The following is a 23,255-nucleotide window of genomic DNA, read 5'->3' as shown; positions in this document are numbered from 1 at the left end:
TGATGAGGAAGTCGAAGTGCAGAGGACGTACAGAGGCCCAGGTTTAAAAGCTTAGTGATTAGCTCAATGGGGATAATGCCAAACTGTAATCAATAAACAGCCGACTGATACATGTTTTGCTGTTTAGATGCTCCAAAGCAGAGTGGAGAGCCAGTGACATTGCATCCACTGCAGACCTGTTGTGGCAGTAAACAAACAGCAGCAGGTACAGGTCCTTGCTCAGGTAGGAATTAATCTTACCCATAATCCACCTCTCGAGGCACTTCATTACTGTAGTTGTGAGTACTTCTGATCGATAGTCGTTGAGGCAGCTCATCTTGGGCACCGGTGTGATGGCTACCCTTTTGAAGCTTGACAGAGGATACCAAGCTTTGCTTCTGATCAAAGTGGGAACTGGAACCAATACCAAAAATGGGGCAGATGAAATAGTTTCAGAATATCTGAATCTTAATTTTTGATTAGCAGTCCAAGAAAACAGAAGCAGTAATGTTCAAAGGACACAACAATCCTGAAGCAGTACAAAAAATTCTGAGTCATCTGACTCTAGAATGCAAGAGACCATTTTAAATTTGCTATCATTGTGAAAAAGAATTCCACTGGGACATCAAAAAGTTTTTTTTTAAATGTCATGGATGACTTTGAACCTTCTAGATATTTTGTTAAGATGCTCAAGTTCAGCAGCTGAAAGCTGGGCTCCTTACACGTGTGGCAAGTTACACTAAATCTGTAACATAAACACACATTGCACATTGGTAATCATTTGCCTGACAAAAAAAATCCTCAAATTTCTTAGCATTATAAATCATTAGCCGTAAAGGGCTCGTTAAGGAAGTGAAATAATTTAGAATTCCCAAACTAGTCTTTTTTTACCCTCAGTAAGCTGTTAAGTGTACAGATGCTGCTTTCAGATTGGTAAGTCACTAAAACTGAAACAGAAATTTGCTCAACTGACAATAAACCACTTGGATTTTTTTTTAGAAACAGAAGTGGTTATCTTTAGCTTCAGTCGTCTACTGTGCATTTGGGAAAGCATACTAAGATAATGCTTATTGGCCATTTTACTTCCAATTAGAACATATTCCTCCAACCCTCATCCCTCACTCGTATCTCAGTCTCAGGGTAGTATATGGTGACATGTGCATTTTGGTAATAAATTTACTTTGAAATTTGCTACCTAAATACATTAGTTCAAGAGCCAAAAGAGATCTATATCAGATCTCTCATAAACTAAAAATGGACTTTTAATCTCCCAATCCATCTCACTATGTCCTTATCTGTTTACCTGCACTGCACTCTCTGTTGTTCCAATACTATATTCTGCATTCTGTTTTTGTTTTTACTACCTTTACATAGTAATGTACAGCTTGATCTGACTAGATGGCAGGCAAATAAAGATGCTTCACTGTATCTCAGTTTATGTAACAATAATAGACCAATACCAAAAAATTAGTGCTCCTAGTTATATACAATGTTACTCTGGAAAGCAAAGAGTTAAAAAAATGAACATTAATTAGCCATTGCAACAAATGAGAGGGTCCGGGTACAACGTGTGATGAGTCAATGATCATAAGCATGCCAACAAAAGTGGAAAATAAACATGCTTCTTAGTAGAAAATGGGATCCTTTGACTACCAGAACAAATACTTCAGTAAGCCCAGAAAGTGGAAGAAAACTTTTAATGCTAGATTTCCTGAAGTACTCTATGGAACATTAATTTTAATTAAGATGATCAATCTCTGAAACACATAATCTGTTTTGTAGTAGGGTCCAGTTGTCTAAACTTCAATTCCCCTACTAATAGTGAGGGAAGTGGCCATTCTTTGCATATGAACCAGGCCACAGGACTTGGGTGTATTTTTTCCATCATCACCAAGGATCCCCAAAGTCCAGGCCATGCCATCTTTTCAATTCTGCCATCAACAGGAAGTACAGGAGCCTTAAGACACAGACCTCAAGGTTCACTTCACCACTGCGATCAGGGTCTTGAACTGACCTGAAAAACCAACACTACCTTGGACAATATTTTACATTTATTTAATTATGTAAGTTATGTATAATTTATGACAGTTTAAGTTTATGTTAACTAATAATTGTAATCTATTATGCTGTTGCTGCAAAAAGCCTCATTTTCGTAGCACTTATAGCCAGTACATATAGGTCTATGACAATAAATTTGAACTTGAACTTAAATTGCTGAGAAATTCACAGCTGAGTCAGACGGAATTCAACCCTCCTGGATTCTAAAGGAATCAACAAATATTAGGACTGGGTCGGAAATTGGAGCTATGGTATAAGATTCCCTTATCAGAAGAAGGGCTGGCTAATGAAACCTCAATCAAAAAGGGGAAAAAAAATTTCCATGGGACAACACTGAATCAAAATACTACATGCACTCAATGGGATGATATCACATTGCCAAGTAGTGTCAGAGAAAACAGAAAAGATTCAAATAATCCCACAGTTCAGCATACACCGACCACAACAAAAAAAGTTTTTTTGATATTAACTTAATTCTTGAAAGAATCAACAATAAGTAGTCTTTACCAGGAATACTCATTCCCGGTATATAACTCCTAGTGGAGAGGACGACATGGCAGAATAGCAGTTAACGTAATGCTTCACAGTGCTAGCTGTAAGATCAGGGTTCAATTCCCACTGCTGTCTATAAGGAGTTTCTACATTCTCACCGTGACTGCATGGGTTTCCTCTGGTGACTCCAGTTTCCTCCCATGTTCTAAAGATTTATGGGTTAGGATCAGTAAGTTGTGGGCATGCTATGTTGGTGCCAGGAGTGTGACAACATTTGCAGGCTGCCTGCAGAACATCTCAGACTGCATTGGTTGTTGATGCAAAACAACACTTTCACTGTATGTTTCAATGTTTTGATGTACACGTGACAAATAAAAGCTAATCTTTATCATTTCATAGCTAGGTGTGGTACTTACCTTCCAATCCTGGTAAGAACTATGGTCAGTATCAATATAGTAAATCAAAGAGCTGAGGAGGAATGTCATTAGCCAGAATGTGGTGAATCTGTGGAATTCATTGCCACAGACATCTGTAGAGGCCAAGTCATTGGTTATATTTAAAATAAAAGTTGATAGGTTCTTGATTAGTACAGGCATCAAAGGATATAGGCAAAAGGCAGGAAAACAGAGTTCAAAGGGATAATAAATCATGATGGAATGGCGGAGCAGATACAATGAGCTGAATGGCCTAATTCTGCTCCTATGTCTTATGATCTAAATCCAAAGACTTACATTGTTGAACAGATCAGGATCTTATAAATTTCAAAGCTGACAGTTGGAGCTTTAGGTATCAGATAAATGGAAAATAAATTAAAGGATTCTTTCTTCAAACTCCAAACTGCAGCAGAGGTTGGAGTAAGGGACATGCATAAAGTCTGCTTTCCAAGTATATGCTCTCTAATTACATTCTTCGCTGCGTACTTTCACATTGCTTCACAGACTGATCAGATTTTCGGAGTATTCCGTATTTACTGAGTAAACAAGCGGGCATCAAAGTCATGAATGTCGTTACAATAGACCCACCAACTGGATAAAAATACCGTGAGAACGCACATCTTTTTGTTACAATGCATATTTATAGAAAAATTAGTTTAATTATTTATAGATACTGAATAATTAGAAGAAAACATGTAGTTACAGTGCTGCTTTTTTCCCCCTATGGAGCAATCTTCAGGGGGATATGGCAATACAATGTTTGTTCTGTATCACATCATCAACAGAAACACATATTTTTAGAACAGTTAAGCATTCTAGGCCAGCATAGAAATCTACAAAGTCCAAATGCAAAAGAAAGAAAAGGCTTTTGTGACTGCATACTGCCATCTCACTTGACTAATCAATGAACACTGACATAAACATTACTTAATCAACAAAAATTGGTGCACTATTTACAATAGGATAGATTACAATAACTAGCAAAATAAAAATCAAGACGACGTTATAGTATATTCCTAATAAAATAAACTTAAGCCAATAATTATGTACGTAAGAAACAGGAGTGAGTCTCCCCCACCATTCAATAGTATCAAGTCTGTTCTTTATCTCGATATCAATTCCTGCATCAATTCCTAATACTGCAATTCTTTCAATACCTAAAAATTAGAAAACCTTATATTTAAGATACCAAGTCAATGAAACAAAAAAACCGCAAAACCATACAATATAGCAGCAGAATTAGGCCATTTGGTCCATCAATTATTTTCTGCCATTTCATCGTGGCTGATTCATTTTCCCTTTCACCCCCAATCTCCTGCCTTCTCCCCCACCCCACCCCTATATCCCTTTGTGTCCTGACTAATCAATGATCTATCAATTCTACCTTAAATATGACGAATAACTTAGCCTCCACAGCCGCCTGTGGCAACAAATTCCAGAGATTCGCCATAATCTGGCTGAAGAAATTTATCCTTATCTCCGTTTTAAAAGAACACCACTTTATTCTGAGGCTGTGTCCTCTGGTCTTAGACTTCCCCACCATAGGAAACATCCTCTCCGCATCCACTCTAATGAGGCTTTTCAACATTCACTAGATTTGAAGGAGGTCACCCTTCATTCGTCTGAAACCCTGTGAGTAGATGCCCAGAGCCAACAAACGTTCCTCATATGACAAAGCTTTCAATCCCAGAATTATTTTTGTAGACCTTGTTTGAAACCTCTCTAATGTCAGTACGTCCTTTCTTAGATCAGGGGCCCAAAACTGCTCACAATACTCCAAATGAGACCTTATCAGTACCTTATACAGCCTCAACATTGCTTTTGTATTTTAGTCCTCTCGAAATGAATGCTAGCATTGAATTTGCTTTCAACAGGAATTCTGCAGATGCTTTCCTCTCCACCAACTCAACTTGCAAATTAACCTTTAGGGAATCCTGCACAAGGACTCCCTTGTCCCTTTGCACATCTGATTTTTGAATTTTCTCTCACTTTAGAAAGTAGTCTGTGCTTTTATTTCTTCCACCAAAGTGCATGGCCATATACTTCCCAGCACTGTATTCCATCTACCACTTCTTTGCCCGTTCTCCTAATCCAAGTCCTTCTTCAGCCTCTCTATTTCCTAAAAACTACCTGCCCCTTCACCTATCTTCGTATTGTCTGCAAATTTGGCCAAAAAAAATCAATTCCATCATCCAAATCATTGACCTATAACGTAAAAAGTGGTCCCAACACAGACCCCTGTGGAAAAACATGTCAATGGTAGCCAACCAGAAAAAGCTCCCTTTATTACCACTCTTTGCCCCTGTCAGTCACCCAATGCTCTATCCTTGCTAATATCTTACCTGTAATACCATGGGCTCTTAAATTGCCACAAAGCCTCATGTGTGGCACCTTGTCAAAGGCCTTCTGAAAATCCAAGTACACAACATCCGCCAATTCTCCTTTGTCTATACCGCTTGTTATTTCTTCAAAGAAAGCCAACAGATTTGTCAGGTAAGGTTTTCCCTAAAAGGAACTATGCTGACTATAGCCTATTTTATCACATGCTTCCAACTATCCCGATGAGGAATTATATGCAGAATGAAAAGGGCTAAAACCTAACTGACTTATTGGCAGCTTGAAAAGTCGTGCTGTGAGAATAATGCATGAACAAAAAGTATTCGTTGCATGAGAAAGCTGCACTGTGTACCCTTATCAAAGTATGTATGTGATAATGGATGTATAGCAGCAGCTCCTGATAGTACTCGGGTGCTCACTTGATTTGCAGATTTTCCCGAGCTCTGAAGTTCTACCGAGCAACACAAGCTTGCTAATAAAAAGGATGTAATTTTAAGTAAATTGTTTTTGACAATTATTCCCTGGGTCTGAACCTAAAGTCCTCTGGTAGAGAGGCAGATCTACACCGAAACCACATCCTTAACAATTGACTCCAACATCTTCCCAACCACTGAGGTCAGACTAATTGGCCTATAATTTTTTCTTCTGCCTCTCTCCCTTCTTGAAGAGTAGAGTGACATTTACAGTTTTCCAGTCCTCCAGAATCATTCCAGAATCTAGTGATACTTGAAAGATCATTATGAATGCCTTCACAATTTCTTCAGCCATCTCTTTCAGAACCCTGGGACGTATACCATCTGGTTCAGGTGACTTATCTACCTTTAGACCTCTCAGTTCCCCAACAACCTTCTTCCTAGTCATGGTAACTTCATACACTACTGCCCCCGCTCGTCTCAAACTTCCAACATACTGCTACTGTCTTCCACAGTGAAGACTGATGTAAAATACTTATTCAGTTCGTCTCCTCTTTCCTTGTCCCCAATTACTACCTCTCCAGCATCATTTTCCAGCGACCCAACATCGAGTCATAGTCATACTTTATTGATCCCAGGGGGAAATTGGTTAAGTTGGTTACACATGCCTCTCCTTCACACTTTATATATATCTCTGAAGAAACTTTTGGTATCCTCTCTAATATTATTGGCTAGTTTATTTTCTTTTTCCATCTTTTCCTTCTTTATTACTTTTTTAGTTGCTTTCTGCTGGTTTATAAAAGCTTCCAATCTTCTAACTTCCCACTAATTTTTGCTCTATTACATGTCCCCTCACATATATATATTTTTTTTTATTATAAATTTTTCCCAGAAATTCCAGCCATTGCTGCTCTGCCATCATCCCTGCTAGTGTTCCTATCCAATCACTTTTGGACAGCGTTTCTCTCATGCCTCTGTGTAATTCCCTTTAATCCACTATACTGATATATCTGATTTTAGCTTCTCCTCTCAAATTGCATGTTGAATTCTATCATATATGATCATTACCCTCTAAGGGTTCCTTTACCTTAAGCTTTCTTCTCAATTCCGGTTCATTGCACAACAGCCAGTCCAGAATATCTGATCCTCTACTGGGTTCAACCACAAGCTGCTCAATAAAGCCATCTCGAAGGCATTCTAGAAATTCCTCCTCTTGGGATCCAGGACCAACCTGGTTTTCCAAATTTACCTGCATCTTTAAAATTCTCATAGAACATAGAACAGTACAGCACAGTACAGGCCCTTCAGCCCACAATGTTGTGCCGACCCTTAAACCCTGCTTCCCATATAACCCTCCACCTTAAATTCTTCCATATACCTGTCTAGTATAGATTGTCTAAATTGTCCCATGACAATCATAACTTTGCCCTTTTGACATGCATTTTCCATCTCCCATTGTAATTTGTAGAGCACATTTTTACTATCATTTGGGAGTCTGTATATCACTGCCATCAGAGCCTTTCTACCCTTGCACTTCCTTAGCTCCACCCACAATTCAACACCTTCCGATATGCGGGAGGGGGGGGAGGGGCTACTGCACAGGTCGAAAGAAGCTGCAGAGGGTTGTAAATCTCGTCAGCTCCATCTTGGGTACAAGCCAGGACACCTTTAGGGAGTGGTGTCTCAGAAAGGCAGCGTCTATTATTAAGGACCTTCTGCACCAAGGGCATGCCCTTTTCTCACTGTTACCATCAGGTAGGAGGTACAGAAGCCTGAAGGCACACACTCAAGTGATTCAGGAACAGCTTCTTCCCCTCTGCCATCTGATTCCTAAATGGACATCGAATCCTTGGACACTACCTCATTTTTTTTAAGATATAGTATTTCTGTTTTTTGCACGTTTTTTAAAAGTCTATTCAATATATGTATATTGTAATTGATTTATTTATTATTTTAGTTTAGTTTTTTTTCTCTTCTATATTATGTATTGCATTGAACTGCTGCTAAATTAACAAATTTCACGTCACATGCCAGTGATAATACACCTGATTCTGATGTTATGATAGTGGGGGGATTTCAATACGCAAGTAGATTGAGAAAATTAGGTTGGTTCTAGATCCTAAGAGATAGAGTTTGTAAAATGGATACAAGATACTGTTTTAGAGCAGCTTGTGGTTCGGCCTACTAGGGCAAAGGCCATTCTGGATTGGGTGATGTGCAATGAACCAGATTTGAATAGGAAGCTTAAGGTAAAGGAACCCTTAGGTTTAGACTTGTGAGGAATAAGCTAAAGTCAGATGCATCACTATTACAATGGAGTAAAGGGAATTACAGGGGCATGAGAGGAACTGGCCAAAATTGATTGGAAGGGAGCACTTGCAGGGTTGACAACAGAATAGCAATGGCTAGAGTTTCTCGGAGAAACCTGGAAAGCACAGGATAAAAAGTATTCTAAAGGCAGGAAGATGCATCCATGGCTGACAAGGGAAGTCAAAAACAACATAAAAGCAAAAGAGAGGGCATATACAGTACTGTGAAAAAGCCTTAGGCATATACGTATACATATATGCATACATATATACACACACACACACACACACACACATATTCCACAACATACTGATGTGAGTGATGATAAACCATGATGAAATGGTGATGCGTACTCAACAGGCTGAATCGCCTAATTCTGCTCCTATCTCTCTGGTATTACGATCTAAAAGTTAAATCTTATCTACCTAAAATGTGCTATCCCTCATTTTTAAATTAGTAATACCTATTATCCTGCAAGAAGAAACATCCTAGCAACCCCCACCACACACATCTACTTATGAAGATGCATCAAATGTTGTATGCGTCAAACAAATACTCTTCCCTTTCTTCTGAATTCCAACAGGTAGAAGCCTTTAGCCTCTGCAAACTTACCCTAAGCAACCCAAGCATTGCAAATATTAATCTAGAAAAAAAAATTATCAACTACTTTCAACGTTTGTGACACCTGGGGCCGGCAGTGCCAATATCAGCAGCACTCTGCTGGTCACAGCCCAATAACCAGAAAATGACCAGTTTTTTTCTTGGATTTACCTGTTGACTCATTGACCAACATCAAGAACCAACATATCTGTCAAATATCATTTCCCTTTCATAGAGTCATGTTGATTCTGTCCATTCTTATTATTCTTTAAGTTAACAGTTACCAAATAGAGTTAGAGTCCTATGGCACAGAAACAGGCCCTTTGGCCAATTAGTCCATGCCGAACTGAAATTCTGCATAGTCCCATCAACCCATAACTGGACTGTAGCCCTCCCAACTACGTACATATCCAAATGTCTCTTAAATGTTATACCAGAATCCACATACACCACTACCACTGGCAGTTTGTTCCACACTCATACCACCCTCTGAGTGAAGAAGTTCCCCCTCAGGTTCCCCTTAAATATTTCACCTTTAATCTATGACCTCTATTTCTAGTCCCACACAACATCTGTGGAAAAAGCCTCCTTGCATTTACCCTTTCTATGCTCCTCATAACTTTGTACACTCTATCAATCTCCTCTCATCTCCTTCACTCCTTTAATTGATTCCAAGATGTTCCCTACTGCTTATGTCCAGCTAATAGGCAAATGCTCTTTCTTTCCCATCTCAGTTACATTTACAACCTTCTGATCTGCAGGAGCCACTTTAAAATCTATGGAATTTTGGAGATGACGAACAGTGTATCCTCTTCCTTCACAGGAAGTCCCTCGAGATCAAGGATTACTTGCTTCCTCTTGGTTCATTGTGTTTTTACTGACAAGGCAATGTGGAATCATAGTCTGTTCTACAGGTGGGGCAAGAAGTACGTGACAGGATGGACTGTTTGCTTATACTTCTCATGCTCCAGAATTGTGCATTCATGTTCTCAGTACCATCCCAACCGCTTTTCTCATATTGAGTACTCAGGAGGCAGGAATTCTCAAAAATCAGAGGGGATAATGCATCAAATTTTGAGAAAGTCCTTGAATCACTTCCTGTTTCTGCATACAGCTAACGTTTTTCTATGTCAAAGCTGAGAATAAGGAGTCAGTGTTAGGGTATCTAGTGTCCAATATGTGAATGATGTGGCCTGCCTACTGAATCAAATGAATGAAATTCAGTGCTGGAGATGGAGGCTGGGAGAAGACAGCCAACATCGTCAGTACCAAGCCTTTCATTTGCCTCAGATAGGCAAGCCACATCATTCACATATCTGATACTTTTAATTCAGGCATTTTGCCCCTTCCCTTTCAGTCCTGAAGAAGGGTCTTGGCCTGAAACATAGACTGTTTGCATTTTTCCACAGATGCTACCTGATCTGCTGAGTTCCCCCAGCATTTTGTGTGTGTTGATTTAGATTTTCAGCATCTGCAGATTTTCTCATGTTTGTGATACTATCCTTCACTTATCCTTCCAGTGAACTGGGAAAAATTTGCAGAGATAAATCAGAATCAGAAAGATCCATGAAAATGGGATTTACTACTACACAGCTGCCATAGAGGTTTCATGTGGGGTTTGATGTAACCTTCAAACATCTTCAACAGGGTAGCACAGTACCACAGCGGTTAGCAAAACTCTATTACAGCACCAGTGGCCCGGGTTCAATTCCCACCAGTCTGTAAGGAGTTTGTACTTCTCCCCATGCCCACGTGGGTTTCCTCTAAATCTCCAAAGTATCTCTACATAAAATAAAATCTTCTTCCTCTTAGGATAAAAGCCTGTGCTGATATTCTGAACACAACAGTGAATTTTTACATCAATATCCAACTTGGCTGAGAGATGAATGATGAGAAATGGTCTATGTTTTCCAGGTTCTCACCATAAATGCATGTAGGAGGGCAGAACTATACAATACTTTGATAGAGGACACTATGTCTTGCTGATGTTGAATGCAAGGACCATAATCTCATATGTATCAGTCACTCAGTTTAACTACATCCCATCCTTCACGTCTGTCACTTTGAGGACACTCTCAATTTGGGGGAGCAACACCTCGTATTCCATCTGGATAGCCTCCAACCTGATGGCATGAACTTTGATTTTTGTAACTTCCAGTAATTTCTCCCTCGTCCCCGTTCTCTCTTTATTTCCATTCCCTATTCTGGTTCCACTCTCACCCCTTCTCTTCTCACCTGCTCATCGCCTCCCTCTGGTTCACTTCCTCCTTCCCTTTCTCCCATGGTCCACTGTCAGATTTCTTCTTCAGCCCTCTACCACTTCCACATCCTACCCAGTTTCTTATTTCATCTCCCTCCCCCTCATCTGGTCTCACCTATCATCTTCCAGTTTATACTCCTCCCTCACCCACCATCTTCTTATTCTGGCTTCTTTTTCCATCCTTTCCAGTCCTGATGAAGGATCTCAGCCTGGAACATCAACTGTTTATTTCCCTGCTTAGATGCTGCCTGAATTTCTGGGATCCTCCAGCATTTTGAGTGTGTTCCTCTGAATTTCCAGCATCTAGAGAATCCCTTGTGTTGAGGATAGAGTTTACTTGGTTTAGAAATGTAGGCGCCACAGATTAACAATTTCTTATTCATCTTGCAAAAGTACAAAGCTTGTTGGAGTATCTTCACAGTTATCCCCTTCAAAATCCTAAAACGAGGTTGATCGGGTCTTGGGTATTTAACTCAGTTCCATTAATTGCTATCTACAATGCTACTTTAAAACAAATCCTTATTTCTTTGAGATGCTCCTTCATCGACCTATTATTTTCCTAATACGTTCAGGTTTTCTGTGAAGACAGTCACAAACTACTTGCTTAATTTCGCTGTCATTTCCCCAGAAATGCGCCTTATCTCATTCTAACTCGACTACGAACAAGTGGGCAATTGATCGCCACTCGACTGTCCGATTTCCACCTACCCGCAGACCGAAGGCCTCAGGTGGCTCGAGGAGCCGGTAACATTCGCCGAGGCGAACAGGGACGGAGCGGCGGGGCTGGCGGCTCCCCCGCCGCCGGGGTAAGAAGGCACTGCCGCCCCTGCGTGCCCACGGCGACAGCTCGAGTCCAAAACGACCGATCTGAGCCGGCGCCAACGTTCAAACTCCGGCCCGCTCGCGCCGCCGTCGCCACTTGATGATGCACTTCCACAAACCGCCGCCCGGGTCGTCATGGAGACGGGCGACTCGCCGCTAATCCCTTGGTTTAGGCGAGAGCGTCGAAGGATGGGCCAACCAGTGAAGTAATGTACGAACATAAAAATATAGGGACACGCTTCATAAAGGTGAGAAATTCTATGCGAGTTTAATTAGTTTAGGCGAGTAAAACAAAATGACCCCTCAGAACCTGATTTATTATCACTGACATCTGACGTGAATTTGTTATTTTGTCACAAAGTTATAAAAATCAATTATGAAATATATAAATGGTGCAAGAAGAGGTTCACGAAGATCTTGCCATAATCAACTCCTGCTTCTTTCTCCAAAATATTCACATTGGGTCTTTTACATTCTGCTAAAGATGCAAGGGAGTTCATAGTTTCATGAAAATACTTTCTAAAGGTGACAGATCTTTCCTAAAGTATTGTGCCCAGAATAGACAATACATGGGTTGAGGCCTCAACAATTTATTAGTTTAGCAACTTTATTATTTTTACATAATTTTATTATTAATAGAACAAACTCTTTCAAAGGCTTTCTTGACATGTGCTTGTTGGTCTTCTGTACTTGTCTCTCCTTATTCCTGATAGTTACAGTTGCCTCTTGCAACTTCTAATAATCACAAATTCTACGATTCCTCTGCAAGTGTGGGGCTGCTCTTATGTAATGGCTTTCCCTCCCAACTTTTTTCTCTTACTGATTTCTTTTGTAAATCTCAGGCAAAAAAAAAACCTTACTTTCCGTATTTGTCCTGCAGCTTGTATTTCACAAAAATTACCAAGGCTCTAAGTACTTCTGAATGATAAAATGCATGGGTCCTGTTATCCCTGCTTCCTTGGAGAGTGGCAGGTGTGACATGCGCTGCCAACTACAGCCAGTTGCAGACATAAGCATGCAAGGTGCAGGAGGGGTGAAGATCTCCTGGATACCTGTATTTTTGTTTGATAGTTGCTGCATTTCTTAAGCCTCAGAATCAGGTTTAATATCACTGACATACGCCATGTAATTTGTTAACTTTGCAGAAGCAGCACAACACAATACACAACAATAGAGAAAAAGAAAACTGAATTACAGTGTGTATATATATATTTAATAGCTAAATTAAGTAAGTAGTGGAAAAATAGGAAATAAGAAAGTAGTGAGGTAATGCTCATAGGTTCAATATCCATTCAGAAATTAGATGACAGAAGGGAAAAAGCTGTTCCTGAATCATTAAGTGTGTGCCTTTCGGCTTCTGTACATCCTTCCTGATGATAGCAATGAGAAGAGATCATGCACTGGGTGGTGGGGGGCTGGGTGGTCCTTAATGTGGGTGCCACCTCTCTGAAGCACTGCTCTTTGAAGATGTCTTAGATACTACGGAGTCTAGTACCCAAGACGGAGCTGACTAATTTTACAACTCTCTGCAGTTTACTTCATATCTTCCTCCTATGCAGTAGCCCCAAAACAGGCGATGATGCAGTCAGTTAAAATGCTCTCCGTGGTACATCTGTAGAAATTTACAAGCGTTTTTGTTAATATACCAAATCTCCCAAACTCCTAATGAAATATAGCCACTGTCTTGCCTTGTTTATAGCTGCATCGATATACTGGGTCCAGGTTAGGTCCTCAGAGAAATTGACACCCAGGAACTTGAATTTGCTCTTCTCTCCACTTTTAATCCCTTTATGAAAACTGGTGTGTGTTCCCTTGTCTCACCCTTTCTGAAGTCCACAATCAGTTCTTTGGTGTTACTGACTTTGAGTGCAAGGTTGTTGCTGCGACACGACTCAACTAGCTGGTATATCTTCCTCCTGTAGGCCCTCTCATCAACATCTGAGATTCTGCCAACAATGTTTGTATCGTCAGCAAATTTATAGATGGCATTTGAGCTGTACCTAGCCACATGAAGTCATGGGTGTAGAGAGGGTAGAGCAGCGGGCGAAGCACACATCCCTAAGGTGCTCCGGTATTGATTATCAGCGAGGTGGAGATGTTATTTCCAAATTCCGCACCAACTGTGGTATTCCGGTTAGAAAGTAGAGGATCCAGTTGCAGAGAGAGTTACAAGGGCCCAGGTTCTGGAGCTTTTTGATCAAAATTGTAGGAATGGCGGTATCAAATACTGAGCTGGAGTCAATAATCTGCATCCTGACATAAGTATTTGTATGGTTCAAATGATTCAAGGCTGTGTGGAGAGTCAGTGAGATCATGTCTGCTGTAGACCTATTGTGGTGATAAGCAAATTGCTGTGGGGCAAAGTCCTTGCAGGGGCAGGAGTTAATTATATTAAGTCTTAATGTAAGACTTAATTCAATAAAAAATAACTTTCAAAATGTTTAAGATAAAAAAAACACATTTTAACCAAATGAGTAAAGTTGATTACAACTGATGATTACTATGGGCACATTTAATCTTATTCACAATGGCCAGTTACAATCACACCTATGTCCCACAATTTTATAATTTCTGTTCCTCAGTAAGATTTATTATGAGGGATTGCATAGATACAAGTGGAATCGTGGATTCAAATACAACAAAAATATTCTCATTGTTTGCAAGGCTTTGTTTAGTTCTGTTCATGAGCTTCAGCCCACAGCAGGTTTACTTAGAAAACCTGCATATTTTCCTTCAAGTTATTAAAGGTAGCATGGAAATTGTTTTAGTACAGAAAATCTTTTGGATTGATGAAGTGTATTCATTCCCAAATATAAAGGATGAAGTGTTGATTTCTTGCTCAATACTTAAAGAAAATCTGTCTTTCTTTTCTTGAGCCTTAATTTATAATTGTAAGGGGGTTTCGTCTTTTATGTCACTGTGTAGGCTAATTAAAATGGCTTCTTTGTTATGTTATACTTGGGAATGATTCTTTGTTATGTTAAACGCTGAGAAAGTCCTTCCCACTAGCAGTTTGTTTTGTATTATCTATTGATATGAGGACGAATGAACCAATTGGGATAGTTGTTATGACTTTGGTGTATCTAAAAGATTTGTATGCGCAGGGTTTTGAGGTAGAAGGCGGGAGAGAGAGAGACAGAGGATGGAGCAGGTGCTGTGAGTCCGCTAACGGGGTTGGACCCCGAGCGGGGCATTTGGCAAGGAGGGCAGACGGAGACAGACTCATGTGGAGCGTCTGGTCAACCACCGTTGTTGGTCCCAGGCGGCTGGTCAAGGTGGTCCAAGGGGTCGCAGGGTGAAGAAGAAGAGTCCTGAGCTCCAACTGTTTGTGCACGAAGAGATTGAACTTTGATAAATGTGACGCCTTTGATTTTCCTTTTATATTTTATTCTCTATTAATTATATAGTTCCAGTAATATTTATAAACTGTAAATCATTTAATCGTATCTGGTGTATTGTCTGTTATTTGGGCGGGGTGGGGTACATCACACAGCATCCACACAAACTAATTACCCAGTTTGCTGGGGCCGAGGGCTGTTTCCCTAGACTACAGCGGGCCGAGCAACCCTGAGGTTGGCCAGGGGGGCTACATAATCAATATATGAAAATGGCCTTTGGGCCTTGTTTCTATTACTACATGAAGAGCTGGACAACTTTTGCATTTGGTGGCTGATTGGAAACATCAAAATATAGCAAGTGTTCTTGCAAAAATTAAAAGAATAAATACTATACAAGAAGGACCGAATGACCTGATATAGGATGGAGCTACGTAAAGATGGGATTATTGTTTTAGGTAATGGAGAAGAGAGCAGAGGAATGGGAATGAAATAGAGCTTTCAAAGAGTCAAAGTAGCATAAAGGCCAAAGAACATACATACACTATGTCATTCCCTGATTTTAACTCTGGGATCACGATCCATTATGGCAATTGTATTCTGCAGAAAGATCTGCACCTTAGGTTTGAATCAATCCAGTATCAATCAGTTCCATTGTGGAAGATAGACATGCAATGACATTTGATGAGCTATTCCCATTTCTTTGTTACCTCTAAACTTAATTTTTCCGATAAATTGCAGATCCCTCTCCCTTTTTTCATGCACTACAAATTTAAGTTCATTAAATAACCTGGTTTTTGAGGAGGATGCAAAGGCATCAAAGGTTATGGTGAGAAGGCAGGGGAGTGGGACTAAATGGGAGAATGGATCCACTCATGATAAAATGGTGGAGCAGACTCAATGGGCTGAATGGCCGACTTTTGCTCCTTTGTCTTATGGTCTTATGGTCTAATATCATAGATGAAACAAATATCTAATGAAGATGTCATGAACAGAGCAAACACAAAAACATCATGAAAAGGCAACATAACTTTATTGGACATTTGATTAAGAAAGAGGAGTTAGAATGCACAGTAATTATGAGAAAGATTGAAGGGAAGAAAGCAAGAGGAAGACAAAGACCAATGATGATGGAGACAGCAGCCAGAGAACTGGAAATGAATACCAATGAATTGAACCACTTGACCCAAAACAGGAATGTGTGGGCCATGGCAGTCAAAGCTCAAACTGGGCATGGCACCTGATAATGATGATGATGAAATAACCTTCTGTCCATATCTTACCTCATGTTATGTTCAACCATCAAATCTCTAAATGATAACTTACGTTGGTTTGGAACCTGCCTATGTCTCAATTTTTAAATTGTAATTTTCAAGTCTTCAGAATTAATATCAGGTTCATTATGCCTGACTTAAAATGTTGTAAAATTTGTTGCTTTGTGGTAGCAGTAGAGTGCAAAGACATAAAATTATATAAATTGCAAAATAAATAAATAGTGCAAAGGAACTATTTATTTTTTAAGGTTTAAAAAGAGGAATTTTCAACAGTTCTTGTTTCAGTCGAAGCAAGCAGCTGAGAAGATGGGAGTGAAGAAATCGGGTACAAAGTCTTTTTTTTTATATAAACACTGCTCGGGGAGAAGGGTCTGCACTGCGCAGACGCGTGACATAGCGCGCCAAGATTTAAAAACAGGCCGCCATATACAGCGGGCAGCGGAGTGAGAGGGAGCAAAGTGGGACGGCTTTGGCTCAACAGGCTTCGGCGAGAACAGGCAGAGGCCAGGGTAGGTTCTGGTAAGTTTTTTGCCCAGTTTGTTTAGAGTAGAGAGAATGCCAGGCAGGATGTTGGAATGCTCCTCTTGCAGGATGTGGGAAGTCAGGGAGCCCTCCGTTGTCCCTGACAACGACACCTGCAAGAAGTGCATCCAGCTGCAGCTCCTAACAAACCACATTAGGGAACTGGAGCAGGAGCTGGATGACCTCCGGATCATTCGGGAGAATGAGGAGATTATAGATAGTAGCTACAGGGAGGTAGTTACGCCAAAGGAGCAGAGCACAGGAAATTGGGTCACTGGCAGGCAAGGGAAGGGGAAAGGGCAGGCAGAGCAGGGTTCCCCTGTGGCCATTCCCCTCAACAACAAGTATACTGCATTGGATACTGTTGGGGGGGATAACTTACCTAGGACAAGCTGCAGCAGCCAAGTCTCTGGCACTGAGTCTGGTTCTGCAGTGCAGAAGGGAGGATGGAAAAACAGGAGAGCAGTAGTGATAGGGGACTTGATAGTTAAGGATACAGATAGGAGGTTCTGTGATCGTGACAGAGAATCCAGGATAGTTTGTTGCCTCCCGGGTGCCAGGGTCAAGGATGTGTCTGATCGCTTGCATGACATTCTGAAGTGGGAGGGTGATCAGCCAGTTGTCGTGGTGCACATTGGTACCAATGACATAGCAAGGAAGAGTGAGGAGGTCCTGGAGAGTGAGTATAGAGAGCTTGGTAGGAAGTTGAAAAGCAGGACCTCGAGGGTGGTAATCTCAGGATTGCTACCTGTGCCACATGCCAGTGAGGGTAAGAATAGGATGCTCTGGAGGATGAACAAGTGGCTGAGGAACTGGTGTAGGGGGCAGGGTTTCAGATTTCAGGATCATTGGTACCTCTTCTGGGGCAGGTGGGACCTGTACAAGAGAGACGGGTTACACTTGAACTACAAGGGGACCAATATCCTTTCAGGGAGGTTTGTTAGTGCTATTGGGGAGGCTTTAAACTAGATTTGCAGGGGGATGGGAACCAGAGCGCCAGAGCTGACAGTGGGACTGGGGTGAAAATAAATGATGTTAAAAGTTCAAGCAAAGCCGCAAATAGAAAGGTTGTGAGTGGTGGTAAAAATCTTCTGAAGTGTATATATTTCAATGCTAGGAGTATTGCAGGGAAGGCAGACGTGTTGAGGGCGTGGATTGACACGTGGAATTATGACATTATAGCAGTTAGTGAAACTTGGCTACAGGAGGGGCAGGACTGGCAGCTTAATATTCCAGGGTTCTGATGTTTCAGATGTGATAGAGGCAGTGGAATGAAAGGTGGGGGGGGGGGGGAGCATTGTTTGTCAGGGAAAATGTTACAGCAGTGCTCAGGCAGGACAGATTAGAGGGCTTGTCTACTGAGTCCTTATGGGTGGAGCTGAAACACGAAAGGTATGGCCACATTAGTGGGGTTGTATTATAGACCACCTAATAGTCAGCGAGGATTGGAGGAGCAAATCTGCAGAGAGATAGCAGGCAACTGCAGGAAACATAAAGTCGTGGTGGTAGGGTATTTTAATTTTCCACATATTGATTGGGACTCCCATGCTGTTCGGGGCCAGATGGGTTAGAGTTTGTAAAATGTGTTCAGGAAAGTTTTCTAAATCAACATATAGAGGTACCAACTAGAGAGGATGCAATATTAGATCTCCTATTAGGAAACGAGTTAGGATAAGTGACAGAGGTGTGTGTAGGGGAGCACTTTGGTTCCAGTGATCATAACACCATTAGTTTCAACTTGATCATGGATAAAGATAGATCTGGCCCTAGGGTTGAGGTTCTAAACTGGAAGAAGGCCAAATTTGAAGAAATGAGAAAGGATCTAAAAAGCATGGATTGGGACAGGTTGTTCTCTGGCAAGGATATGATTGGTAAGTGGGAAGCCTTCAAAGGAGAAATTTTGAGAGTGCAGAGCTTGTATGTTCCTGTCAGGATTAAAGGCAAAGTGAATAGGAATAAGGAACCTTGGTTCTCAAGGGATATTGCAACTCTGATAACGAAGAAGAGAGAGTTGTATGACATGTATAGGAAACAGGGAGTAAATAAGGTGCTTGAGGAGTATAAATAGTGCAAGAAAATGCTTAAGAAGGAAATCAGGAGGGCTAAAAGAAGACATGAGGTTGCCTTGGCAGTCAAAGTGAAGGATAAATCAAAGAGCTTTTACAGGTATATTAAGAGTACAAGGATTGTAAGGGATAAAATTGGTCCTCTTGAAGATCAGAGTGGTCGGCTGCGTGCAGAACCAAAAGAAATGGGGGAGATCTTAAATGGGTTTTTTTGCGTCTGTATTTACTAAGGAAACTAGCATGAAGTCTTTGGAATTAAGGGAAACAAGTAGTGAGATCATGGAAACTGTACAGATTGAAAAGGAGAAGGTGATTGCTATCTTGAGGCAAATTAAAGTGGGTAGATCCTCAGGACCTGACAGGGTGTTCCCTCGGACCTTGAAGGAGACTAGTGTTGAAATTGCAGGGGCCCTGGCAGATATATTTAAAATGTCGGTGTCTACAGGTGAGGTGCCGGAGGATTGGAGAATGGCTCATGTTGTTCCATTTTTAAAAAAGGATTGAAAAGTAATCCGGGAAATTATAGGCCGGTAAGTTTGACATCGGTAGTGGGTAAGTTATTGGAGGAAGTACTGAGACAGAATCTACAAGCATTTGGATAGACAAGGACTTATTAGGGAGAGTCAACATGGTTTTGTGTGTGGTAGGTCATGTTTGACCAATCTATTGGAGTTTTTCGAGGAGGTTACCAGGAAAGTGGATGAGGGGAAAGATGAAGGTTGTCTACATGGACTTCAGTAAGGCCTTTGACAAGGTCCCTCATGGGAGGTTAGTTAGGAAAATTCAGTCACTAGGTATACATGAAGAGGTGGTAAATTGCATTAGACATTTGCTCAATGGGAGAAGCCAAAGAGTGCTAGTAGAGGATTGCTTGTCAGAGTGGAGGCCTGTAACTAGTGGCGTGCCACAGGGATCAGTGCTGGGTCCATTGTTATTTGTCATCTATATCAATGATCTAGATGATAATGTGGTAAATTGGATCAGCAAATTTGCTGATGATACAAAGATTAGAGGTGTAGTGGACAGTGAAGAAGGTTTTCAAAGCTTGATAGGGATTTGGACCAGCTGGAAAAATGGGCTGAAAAATGGCAGATAGAGTTTACTACAGACAAGTGTGAGGTATTGCACTTTGGAAGGACAAACCAAGGTAGAACATACAGGGTAAATGGTAAGGCACTGAGAAGTGCAGTAGAACAGAGGGACCTGGGAATACAGATACAAAATTCCCTGAAAGTGGCGTCACAGGTAGATAGGGTCGTAAAGAGAGCTTTTGGTACATTGGCCTTTATTAATCAAAGTATTGAGTATAAGAGCTGGAATGTTATGATGAGGTTGTAAAAGGCATTAGTGAGGCCAAATCTGGAGTATTGTGTTCAGTTTTGGTCACCAAATTACAGGAAGGATATTAATAAGGTTGAAAGAATGCAGAGAAGGTTTACAAGGATGTTGCCGGGACTTGAGAAACTCAGTTACAGAGAAAGGTTGAATAGGTTAGGACTTTATTCCCTGGAGCATAGAAGAATGAGGGGAGATTTGATAGAGGTATATAAAATTATGATGGGTATAGATAGAGTGAATGCAAGCAGGCTTTTTCCACTGAGGCAAGGGGAAAAAAATAACCAGAGGACATGGGTTAAGGGTGAAGGGGGAAAAGTTTAAAGGGAACATTGGGGGGGGCTTCTTCACACAGAGAGTGGTGGGAGTGTGGAATGAGCTGCCAGACAAGGTGGTAAATGCGGGTTCTTTATTAACATTTAAGAATAAATTGGACAGATACCTGGATGGGAGGTGTATGGAGGGATATGGTCCATGTGCAGGTCAGTGGGACTAGGCAGAAAATGGTTCGGCACAGCCAAGAAGGGCCAAAAGGCCTGTTTCTGTGCTGTAGTTTTTCTATGGTTTCTATGGAACATTTCATTCTCTGCCATACCTCTGAGATCCCTGTGGTTATCTCTTCTTAAATAACTAAACCATTTATGGCCATGTTTTCATCCACCTGGGCACTGGGTGAGCTCTTCATTCCATTCCCAAAACCTCAGAGAAGGAGGTCTTAAAACAGTTAAAGGAAAAATAATCCCTGGGGCCTAATTAAGTGCATCCGAGGACACTGTGGGAAGCAGGAAAGAAATTGTGGGCCTCCTTACTTGCGATATTTGTTTCATTGATAGCAACAGATACAGTACTGGAAGACCAGAGGGTGGCTAATGTTATGCCTTTTTTGTAAGGAAGGCTGAAAGGAAAATCCTGATAACTACAGAGCAGTATGTCCAATTGATAGGACCCTGGACAGCATTGTAGAACAGAAAGACCTTGGGGTGCATGCAAGTTGTTCCTTGAAAGTGGCAATACTGGTAGACAGGATGGTGAAGAGGGCAGAATATTGACAGGAGTGGGAACATCTTGTTACAACTGCACAAGACATATTTGAAGTACTGAAGCACCTTCAATTACTCCAAAAGACTGAGGTTTGGTAAAATACTGAAAGGCTTTTATTCGCTGTACAATAAGACCTCCACAGTGAGTGTCTGCCCCCGGACTGAGGGGGAGGGGCAAGGCGAACACCCTTATACAGGACTCTGTGGGAGGAGCCACAGGGGCAGTCAGCAGAGGTGTGTGTCCAGACAGGTAACCAAGTTACAACATATATACATGGTTTACCACATTCACCCCTCCTTTTTTTTAAAAAGAGTCCCGCGGGGTGAAGTGACTGACAATATTTACAAGAAGTATATTTACAGGTTAAGTCTATCAGGCGGTCGAGTCCATCGCTGTGATCTACGTAGCACCGGCGATGGCGGTTGTGCTGGCTCCGGCCTGACTTCAGATGCCAGCACGTTAGGCGTCGGTAATCCCTCGTGCGTGTGCGTCGCGCCCGGTATGGGAGTGTCGTGTGGTGTCTGTATAGGGTTTGGGGTGCACGGTGTCTTGTAGGTACATACGTTGGTGGGTACGGGGTCAATAGTCACCACGGAGTGTTCAGGGTAGGGGCCCGGAGCTCCTGCGGGCGCCAGGTTGCGGATGGAGACCGTGTCCTCCCGCCCATCAGGTAAAACCACGTAGGCATACTGGGGGTTCGCATGAAGTAAGTGAACCCTCTCGACTATCGGGGAGTATTTATTGCTCCTTGCATGTTTCCGAAGCAGCACTGGCCCCGGGGACGTCAGCCAAGTTGGTAGGGTGGTTCCAGTGATTTTCTGGGAAAAGAAAAGAGCTGCTCATGAGGGGTGGCATTGGTGGCCGTGCATAACAAGGAGCGATGGAGTGGAGTGCCTCGGGAAGGACCTCCTGCCAGCGGGAGACCGGCAGTCCCTTTGACCTGAGGGCTAAGAGTGTGGCTTTCCACACTGTGCCATTCTCCTTCTCTACCTGTCCATTCCCCCGGGGATTATAGCTCGTGGTCCTACTGGTTGCAATTCGCCTAGCCAGTAGATATTGGCGCAGCTCGTCACTCATAAACAAGGACCCTCTGTCACTGTGGATATAGCATGGGTATCTGAACAGAGTGAAGAGCTTGCGCAGGGCTTTTATAACTGACGTGGTATTGGTGTCGGGGCAGTGGATGGCGAAGGGGAAGGCGAAGGGGAACCACGAGTACTCGTCAATTACGTTAAGAAAGTACACATTGCAGTCGGTGGAGGGAAGGGGGCCCTTAAAGTCAACACTCAGTCGCTCAAAGGGGCGGGTGGCCTTGATGAATGGTGCCTTTTCGGGTTGGTAGAAGTGTGGTCTGCACTCTGCGCAGACTTGGCAGTCCCTGGTCATCATACTGATTTCCTCAAGGGAGTAAGGCAGGTTCAGGGCTTTCATGAAGTGGAAAAGCCGGGTGACTCCCGGGTGGCAAAGGTCTACATGTAGGGCGTATAGCCGGTCAATCTGCGCGCTGGTGCATGTTCCCCGGGATAGGGCATCGGAGGGCTCGTTGAGCTTCCCAGGCCTGTACATGATGTCATAGTTGTAGGTGGAGAGTTCGATTCTCCACCTTAGAATTTTATCATTTTTGATTTTGCTCTGCTGCTGATTATTAAACATGAACGCGACTGAGCGCTGGTCAGTTAGCAGGGTGAACCTTTTGCCGGCAAGATAGTGCCTCCAGTGCCTTATAGCTTCCACTATGGCCTGGGCCTCTTTCTCTACTGCAGAGTGCCGAATTTCAGGGCCTTGAAGGGTACGGGAGAAGAACGCCACTGGTCTTCCTGCCTGGTTGAGGGTAGCAGCCAGCGCAAAGTCGGAGGCGTCACTCTCTACTTGGAAGGGAATGGCCTCATCCACCACATGCATTGCTGCTTTGGCAATGTCCCCTTTTATGTGGTTGAAGGCCGCGTGGGCCTCGGCAGAGAGGGGGAATGTGGTGGA

General features: G+C 42.0%; 1 protein-coding gene across 6 annotated transcripts in view; it reads right to left on the bottom strand.

Moving 5' to 3' along the window:
- Positions 1-11,802, bottom strand: part of cep112 (centrosomal protein 112) — a 546,977-nt gene extending 535,175 nt beyond the window's left edge. For all 6 annotated transcript variants that reach the window (XM_072242065.1, XM_072242069.1, XM_072242070.1 and 3 more), the window contains exon 1: positions 11,592-11,802. The gene's annotated coding sequence lies outside the window, so the exon portion shown is untranslated. The remainder of the gene's footprint in view (positions 1-11,591) is intronic.
- Between the last annotated feature and the right edge of the window lie 11,453 nt (positions 11,803-23,255).

Source organism: Mobula birostris, chromosome 24 (assembly GCF_030028105.1).
Source record: "Mobula birostris isolate sMobBir1 chromosome 24, sMobBir1.hap1, whole genome shotgun sequence".
NCBI lineage: Eukaryota > Metazoa > Chordata > Chondrichthyes > Myliobatiformes > Myliobatidae > Mobula > Mobula birostris.
The sequence above is the reverse complement of the archived record's forward strand: the minus strand, read 5'-3'. Positions and strand labels throughout refer to the sequence as shown.